Source organism: Microcebus murinus, chromosome 18 (assembly GCF_040939455.1).
Source record: "Microcebus murinus isolate Inina chromosome 18, M.murinus_Inina_mat1.0, whole genome shotgun sequence".
NCBI lineage: Eukaryota > Metazoa > Chordata > Mammalia > Primates > Cheirogaleidae > Microcebus > Microcebus murinus.
This window is the reverse complement of record NC_134121.1, coordinates 12,825,003-12,832,273: the sequence shown is the minus strand read 5'-3', so window position 1 is coordinate 12,832,273 and position 7,271 is coordinate 12,825,003.

Sequence of the window (7,271 nt, the reverse complement as noted above, 5' to 3'; positions counted from 1 at the left end):
TTTTACATATATCACTATATACACATACATAGCTAATTTTTCTAACATAGATGCAATAATATACTGAATGTATTTTTCTTCCTCACTATGAAATATTTGATGTATGAGAAGAAATATATGTAATATGTGTGCATAAATTATAAAACACAATAACAAATACCTTTGTAATCACCAATCACATGAAGAAATAGAATATTATGTACACTCTGAAGCTCCCCATCTTACCACCTTCTCCACTACTCCAGGGGTTACCACTATTCTGAATTTGGTATATATCGTTTCTTTGCTTTTTAGTTTTACCACACAACATGGGCATTCTGAAACAGTAGGTTCATTCTTGCCTAAGTTAGTTCTTTCCTCCATAGAAGTTTTGCTTATCTTTTATTAGATTTCTCCCTATGTATTTCGCAAAATTTAAATATTTTTAAAATTTATTTTGTTTGGTATGAATGCATTGGTTTTTTAAAAAATAATTTCAAACTAGGCTGGGCACAGTGGCTCACGCCTGTAATCCTAGCACACTGGGAGACCGAGGCGGGTGGATAGCTTGAGGTCAGGAGTTCAAAACCAGCTTGAGCAAGAGCGAGACTCCGTCTCTACTATAAATAGAAAGAAATTAATCGGCCAACTAATATATATATAAATTAGCCGGGCATGGTGGCGCATGCCTGTAGTCCCAGCTACTCGGGAGGCTGAGGCAGCAGGATTGCTTGAGCCCAGGAGTTTGAGGTTGCTGTGAGCTAAGCTGATGCCACGGCACTCACTCTAGTCTGGGCAACAAAGCAAGACTCTGTCTCAAAATAATAGTAATAATAATAATTTCAAACTTTATAGAAAAGTTGCAACTAAAAATAACAGTAAAAATAACTTTTTTATTCTGAACCATCAGAGAGCAAGCTGCCAGTAGCAAACCTCGTCACAGCCAAATGTTTTATGTCTTGTGTCCTGTAAACAAGGAGATTCTCCTACATAATCACGATACAAACATCAATATCAGAACATTAACATTGATCCATCGCTACTATCCAATCCTAGCACTTTATTCAAGTTTCACCATTTGTCCCAGTAACGTTCTCCATAGCAAAATGGTCCTGTTCACAATCACGTGCTGCATTTAGATTTCGTGTCTCCTTAGTTAATTCTGGTCTGGGACATTTTCTCTGTCTTTTCTTAACTTTCATGACCTTGACAATTTTGAAAATTATAGGTCAATAATTTTGAAGACTGTCCCACAGTTTGAGCGTGCTGACATGTCTTCATTGTTAAATTCAGGTGATGGACCTTTGGCAGGAATATTGAAGAGCTGCTATATTCCCACCCTGGTGTCCTATCAGATGGCACATGATTTAGATTTGATCCACTACTGATATTCACTTTGATCACTTGATTAAGGTGGTTCAGCCAGAGTTCTCCACTGTGAAGTTATTTTATGTGGGGATGGGAGAAGTTACTTTAAAACTTATAAATATCTTATACCTCATCAGACTTTTAATTTATTGACTTATTTGTATGCATATGGATTCATGACTTCCTATTTTATTCAATGGATTTATTCCTTACTATTTTGATTTATTTTGATAACTCATGTTGTAGAGGCAGTAGAGCCCCATAAGCTGGCTTTTGTGTTATTTTGCCTTGTTCCCATTATTCTTTGAGCACATCTTTACTTTCTACCTCAACAAGATTTTCCAGGTTTATCTTGTACTTTCCCTGCCCTAGACCTGAAGTCAACCATTTCTCCAAAGAGCTCTGGTTCTTTTTCAGTAGAGAATGGTATTTAGAAGGCAAGATCTTGATGTTGGGTATGTTCATGGTCAGTGGGGTTATTATGGGGTGAATTGTGTCCCCCAAAACATATGTTGATGTCCTAACTTCTCAGTACCTCTGAATGTGAACTTATTTAGAAACAGGGTCTTTGTAGATGTAATCAAGTTAAGATGAGGTTATGCTGGATTAGGGTGGGGCCCTAAATCCAATGAATGGTGTCCTTATAAGAACGCCACATGAAGACACAGTGACACAGACACACAGAGAAAATTATGTGGTGATGGAGGTAGACATTGGAGTCATCCTTCTACAAGCCAAGGCACATCACGATTGCCAGCAACCACCAGCAGAAGTTAAGATGACACAAGGAAGAATCCTCCCCATGAGCTTTCAGAGAGAGCATAGTCCTGCCAACACCTTGATTTCAGATCCTTGTCTCCAGAACTGTGAGAGAATAAATTTCTGTTCTTTTAAGCTACCCAGTTTGTGGTAATTTGCTGTGGGAGTCTTGGGAAACTAATGCGAGGGTAATTGCTAGGGAATATGTGAATGTACATACATACACCAACTTCTGTTTATATGTATTTTCATATCTATATGTATGGAAGACCACGAGTCCACACTGATGCATTCAATTCCAATCCAACACCAGAGTTCATTCTATTTTTCTCCCTATCCGTATTTGTAAATCCTTCCTCCAATAGTTGGAAACCTGGTTCTCATTATTCAAAATATATCTACATATTTGATCAATCCCCTGTTGGTAACCATCTCCCACCACATTCTCTCTCGCACTATCTCACCCTGCCCATGCTCCAACACCTGGCCAGGCCATCCTGCTGAATGGACCTGCTCCTCACCTGCAAACTGAGCCAGGCCAGCCCCTGCGCAGGCCCATCCTCACCCTGCTCCAGCTCTAACACCCACAGCGGACTGGATTGCCCTGTGCTAATTTTTAGACTTTACATAAACAGTATACTGTGGACTTTCTGTTGCAAATTCCTTTTTTTCCACTTAACTTGTTTGTGAAACTCATCCATATTGATGCATGTAACTTTAGTTCACCCATTTGTACTGCTATATGATATTTCACTGCATGAAACTGCCACTGTCAATGACATCCAATTGTTTGCAAGGGTTTTGCTATTACATTTTTGTACTTGGTACACACATGGGCAAGAGGTTTTCTAGGGTACATCTCTAGGGATGAATTTACTGCATCATAGGGTGTGTGTGGAATCACATTTACTAAATAATCCCAAAATGTTTCCCCAAATGTTTCTTATCCTCTCCTAGTTCTCTCCCTGGCAGATCCTCAGTGGAGTGTCTGTTGTTCCATATCCTCAGCAACACGTGGTATTTGCAGACCATGAAAACGTTGCCTCTCCGATGGTACACAGTGATAGTTTACTTTGATTTCAATGTGCATTTGCCCTCCTTCCTAATGAGGCTGGGCATATTTTCCAATGTTTACTGGCTACTTGGGTTTACTTTTCCATGAAATGCCTGGTGTAGGCCGGGCGTGGTGGCTCACACCTGTAATCCTAGCTCTCTGGAAGGCCGAGGCGGGTGGATTGCTCAAGGTCAGGAGTTCAAAACCAGCCTGAGCAAGAGCGAGACCCTGTCTCTACTATAAATAGAAAGAAATTAATTGGCCAACTGATATGTATATAAAAAAAAAAATTAGCCGGGCATGGTGGCGCAAGCCTGTAGTCCCAGCTACTTGGGAGGCTGAGGCAGAAGGATCGCTCGAGCCCAGGAGTTTGAGGTTGCTGTGAGCGAGGCTGACGCCACGGCACTCACTCTAGCCTGGACAACAAAGCGAGACTCTGTCTCAAAAAAAAAAAAAAAAAAAGAAATGCCTGGTGTCTCTCCCTTTTTAAAATCTTTTGTTAACTTCTGGACATTGGCCTAGGCAAAGAATTTATGACTAAGACCCCAAAAGCAAATGCTACAACTAACAACAAAAAGAAATAAATGGGACTTAATTAAACTAAAAAGTTTCTCCACAGCAAAAGAAATAATCAACACAGTAAACAGACAACCTACAGAGGGGAGGCAAGCTATTGGCAATGATCTAGTCATTGTGTTGGGTAAATGTCAATTCGTTATATTCATATACTTTACATGACATACATATCAGTGGAATGATTATTAAATGATAAATTCATATATTTCAAATGATAAATTAACATAAGTTTAAGTTAACTTATATTAATATTGAATGTTATATTTAATGATATGCTAAAATTTAAATGATATATTAAAACCTTAGAAAATAGGTCAAGTTTAGTATAATTAATCGCAAAACAAAAGATGTTGGCTTAACAAAAGATATTTTTGCATGTAATTTTTTAAAGAATTGTTTTTAAACATTTCATTTGCACATATGGTAGTAACATTCATTGAGTATCAGGCAGGTGGGAGGGGGTAGAGAGGATGGGTATATTCATACCTAATGGGTGCAGTGTGCATCATCTGGGGGATGGGCACGCCTGTAGCTCTGACTCGGGAGGGGCAAAGGCAATATATGTAACCTAAATATTTGTACCCCTATAATATTCTGAAATAAAAAAAATTTCAATAGATTTAGGGGGTACAAGTGTTTTCTGTTATATAGATGAATTATATAATGCTGAAGTCAGGGCTTTCAGTGTGCTTCTCACCAGAATAGTGTACATTATACCCAATAGGTAATTTTTTTATCCCTCTCCTCACTCCTCTTGTACTCTCTTCCTTCTTAGTTTCCAATGTCCATTACAACACTTTATGACCATTTATATCCATTGTTTAGCTCCCAATTATAAGTGAGAACATGTGATATTTGTTTTTCCATTCCTGAGATACTTCACTTATAATGGTCTCCAGTTCCATCCAAAGTGCTTCAAAAGACATTATTTCATTCTTTCTTATAGCTAAGTAGTACTCCATGGTATGTATGTGTACATGTGTGTGTATACCACATTTGCTTTATCTACTCATCAGTTGATGAGCACTTAGGTTGAGTCCCTATCTTTGCCATTGTGAATTTGTGCTACAGTAAACATTTGAGTATAGATGGTGTTTTTTGTTTTTTGTTTTTTAAGACAGGGTCTCACTCTATTGCCTAGGCTAGAGTGCAGTGGAGTCATCATTGTTCACTGCAGCCTCCAACTCCTGGGCTCAGCCTCCTGAGTGAGTAGCTGGGACTAGAGGCACACACCACCATGCTTGGCTAATTTTTTAAAAACTTTTTTGCAGAGACGGAGTCTTTCTCTTGTCCAGGCGGGTTTCAAACTCTTGGGCTCAAGAGATCCTCCCACCTCAGTTTCCCAAAGTGCTGGTATTACAGGCATGAGCCAGTGCACCCAGCCTCCTCAAATTTTTCTTCTAATTAAAATATATAGTTTCAAGTAGAGTCCATTCTGCTCTTTGATGTGTATTTTTTTAACCCACAATTCTTGTTCTATGACTGCGTTTTTTCATACCATCTTTCTGAATAAGAATACTGATTAGAATTTTTCTTTTTTTTTCCCCCTGTATTAACTCTGTTTTGTAGAGGCTGGTTAGTTCATTTGTGCAGCTTGGACAAATTTACATATGTCTAATGTGTTTTTTCATTATCTATAGTCACTACTAAATATTGGCATAAGTTGTCTTAAGAATTATTAGTTTTCAGTTTCTCTAAGAGAGGCCTCACCCTCTATAGGGCAGACTGCTAGTTGTCCACCAAAATCCACTCTCTCCTTCTTCCTTAGTTCTTGCACGATCAGTTATTGCTGCATACATGGTAGCCCAGCTAGGCTACATTTCTGAGTCTCTTGTAGTCAGATGTGTCCATGTGACCAAAGTTTTGCCAATGAAATATGAGCAAAATTGATGTGTAGCATTTCTAGGTATGGGTCTTAAGACATTGGACAAGGCCCTTTCCCCTGCTTGCCAGCTGGGAGTCCTACATGACATTGATCTTGCTTCAACCCCACAAACAATGACAGTGTTCCAGGGGATAGCAGAGTAACAAGATGGGAGGAACCTGAGACCCTAAGTGACCTTGTAGTGTATGACTACCCTACTGCTCAGGGCTATAACCAGCAAAATAACTTTGTCCAAAAGCAACCATATCACTGGGCTTCTTTGGTATAGCAACTTAACCTTCACCCTAATATATTCTACCACCAGGACCTTCCCCACCCCCAACCACAGTGAGTTCTCAGGAGACAAAGTCTCATATCCATACCCTGTCTACACCAAGTGAAACCTGAGCTTAAATAAGGCTATTCTCACTTTCTCTGGAAATAGGTTTCAATAGAACTCCTAAAATCCTTTATTTTCTCCCGCTCTCAGAATATTCAGAATAATTATGGAGGGAAAAAGTGGGGAACTGCTTAACTATGGGTTTTCTTTTCCTTCCCAGCCTCTTTAGTGATCTTTAGTGGAGAAACACATCTTAATGGGGATATAGTATCTGTATTTTTAAAAATCCAAGTTGTCTTACTACAAAATGGTTAAGTCAGCACTGTCCCCTTTTCTGACTTTGTTTTGAAGAGTTGTTTTAGGAAATATTCTCCAGACTGTTCTTCACATCAAGAAAAATGTAGGGCATGTTGACTGATGGTGGCAGGTTGGAATCCAGGGGATAATGAGAGAAGACTGCACTGGGTATTCATTTTAGCAACTTTTAAAAACCATATAAAACTGTCTCTTGCCAGTGATAGTGTGCCATGAATCAAGAGAGTTTGATGAAACCAATTTTATGCATATGCACTTGTGTTAAAAATAGAAAAGTAAATGTTTCCATACATGGTGAAACAGGGCTTGAAAAGCCCACTGAGCCTGGGGCTACTCCCACATAACTGTGCCTTCCGTTTCTCTGCTTGTACACACCACTCTGGTCCTGAGGATGGCTATTCTGACACAACTGACATGGGGACCCTACACAACTGCAGGTTATATATCTTCATCTTTTCTTCCTTTTTCCCTCCGCTAGAAGTTAGAAAGTACTTAGGTGGAAGGATATAAAACCTAAACATTTATTAGTATGAAATACTGTGTGAGTCTATTCTAGCTAACATGTCTATCCTAGATCCAATCAAATAATTCAGGATCAAAAGGAAGGGCCTTGCTTTCCTCACAGAGTCTAGTAAACTCTGAACCTTAAGCACCCACCTAGGACCAGGCTCTTCAGAACTGCACTTCCCATACCACCAGCCCACACTGTGCTCCAGAGCTGAGAGCTGTGTGTAGGGTCCCCAAGCATCCTCTGCCAGTTTAATTGAAATTGTACTATGTTTTCAAATGTTTGTACCATGAAGCTGGGGCCTTTCTTAGTGTCATGCAGATGTTATTTTCTTCCCTAACATTGTTTTTCTTTGTTCATTTTAGTGAGCATTAGGATGAAAGTTTTTGTAAACGTGACTTTTTTTTCTTGCCAGCATTTTAGGTTTTTACAAAAAAAATTTTTTTTGAAACAGGTTATTGCTCTGTTACCCAGCTAGAGTGTAGTGTCGTCATCATAACTCACTGCA